This window comes from Lucilia sericata, unplaced genomic scaffold (assembly GCF_015586225.1).
Source record: "Lucilia sericata isolate MDLA Ls3-8-SP2 unplaced genomic scaffold, ASM1558622v1 Contig000400F_arrow, whole genome shotgun sequence".
NCBI lineage: Eukaryota > Metazoa > Arthropoda > Insecta > Diptera > Calliphoridae > Lucilia > Lucilia sericata.
The window spans coordinates 231,352-233,781 of record NW_023994418.1 but is presented as its reverse complement, the minus strand read 5'-3'; positions in this window follow the sequence as shown (position 1 = coordinate 233,781).

Here is a 2,430-nt window from a genome sequence, read left to right as displayed (position 1 = left end):
CGATTGAAATCACTTCAAAACTATTGTTAGGTGTATTTGTTTGTACAAGTGGTTCTTTAATGTGTTTTGTTTGTTTGTTTTTATTACATTTGTCGCAATACAATACAAATTTCTTAACCATCCTACTCATATTTTTCCATATGTATCGTTGTTTTAGTTTTATAATTGTTTTTCTTATTCCCAAATGACCTGAATATGTCGTGTTGTGGAATTCGTCAATCAGTTTATACTTCAATACGTCGTCTGCAATTTTTATTGGAGGCTTAAATATCAATATTTTTAATTGAGGGCTTTTATTACTAATTTTTATCTTCTCATAAGTTTCCTTAAATTCTTCTTTTGTATACAAAACAAATATTTTATCTTCATTTGAAAGCGCTAATTCTTTTATATTTTCTCTATTCATTTTAGATATCAGTTTTCTCAGAATCGAATCTAGTTTCGCTGAGTTTTCGCTGAATCTTTCATGCATATAATTATTTTTGTTTTCAATATTTCCTTCACGAAGGGTAGTCATCTTGTCGCGATGTGAAGGCTTAAGTGCAATGAATCCTATGGGCCATGCTGACGGAGTCAGCTCTGCCCAAGCTGGCTGGCTCCAAGGGGTCACCCTTGTCAGACGGGCCATAGGACGAGCACGAAACTAAGAACTACCCCTCCCAACTGACAGATGTCTGTTTCCCATATTGGGCGGTCTGTCAGTACCCGCTCTATCGATTGTTTTTCCTATCACTGAGATAGGGCAATCGATAGAGCAGTCCGATTGAATCCTTAAAGGATTCATGCACTTAAATGTGCAGTCCGAAACCCATCAAGCGTCTGTTCCATATTGGGCGGCTTGATGGTCTGTTTGATCCCAGAGGGACGGCAGTTTTTGTGTCCTGGCAGTAGGTGAAAAATGCAAACCTCCCCCCCCCCCAAATGATGTCTGAAGAAGAAAAATGCCCCTCGTATCCGGTTCGGGGCTTGACAATACCCGGAGACCCTATTCCCACAGCGGCGACACCGGGCTGTGGTGAATCGAATGTTACTGGCATCCGAGTTAGACAGGTGGTAGCACCGGGCCTGTCTAATTCGCAAGTTACTGGAGCAACAACAACAATAAAACCCGCAAGCAGCAAAAATGTCTCCCATGTGCCACCTTGTGCAAGAGAGGAATCGTCGACCCCGATGTCGGGTTCCTCATCCGCACCTCCCCCTACGCTGGAAAAGTCGTCGAACTCGATGTCGGGCTCTTCCAGCGTACCAGCAGATTCCCAACGGCACAAAACCCCTTCCCGTAGGGCTTTTGCACATCGGCGCGCCGCCGAGCGCATTGTTGAGCGACATGGCGCCAAGCCCAACAATGTATTGTCCAAGGACGAGAAATCGTCTCTTGAATGGGCCAAAAGTATCCTGGCTAGACAACAGGACTCAAATCCTCCAGCCAAAGCAGAAGTGACGAAGTCTGCTGCTGAGGCGCCTAAACGGCAAAGATCAGAGGAAGAGTCCCCTTCGTTGTCAACCATCCAGCCGACGACTAAACGTCCAAAGAAGGCGCAAACTGTCGTCGTTAATAGGCCTTTCAGTGAGGTTGCCAAAAATCCACTGGTAAGGGCTATTATCGACAGGAGCAATAGTGACGGGGCCATCTCTCAAGATAAATGGGGGATCATCCGTCAACGAATGCTAGGGGTGTACTGGAAAATCCTTAAGGAAAATCCAGGACCCGCCCCCCAAAATGATGACGCTGGCTGGTTCCAGGGTCATATAAAACTGCTGGCTTGATCGAATGAGCGCTCTGCGTTACTTCTCAAGCTAGCGATTGAGTCCCTTGGGGAAGTGTGGCCAGGTGCTATGTTGGACGTGGTCCCGGTATGTGAAATTCCTCGCAGACCGAGATCCATTGCCACCATCCCAACTGAGCCTCATGACCCGGCGGAACGACCGATAGGAACGATCAGAAAGGCGATTGTGGTCCTTAATAAGAAGTCCGTGTCGCCACTGCGAGAGTGCGGAAGCAAAGTATACTATGGCTTTGATAGTATTACTCTCCGTACCTACCGCAGTGACGACAAACGCAACGCCGCTGCCTCGAAGGTTAAGCTAGAGGTTCCGCCCAAGAAGGACGATGATAACATCGACGATCCCGCTGTTTCAGAAGGCGGGGAGAACTCTCAATCGACCACAGGTCAATTGGGAGAACTCCTCGGCGATCTGAAAGTGGCGGAGGACGACGACACCCTTTCGGATACTGATCCGGAAGATGTCGACGTAACCGTCGTCTACGATCCTGACTTAGGAGATGGTGAAGGTATTGCAGATTAACCTTCACCACTCCAAAGCAGCATCTGCTGCCCTCCTCCTCCGTTTAGCTGAAAGAGGGGAGGAGCTAATCCTGGTCCAGGAACCGTGGACCCACCATGGTAAAGTTCGTGGACTCTCGTTTAG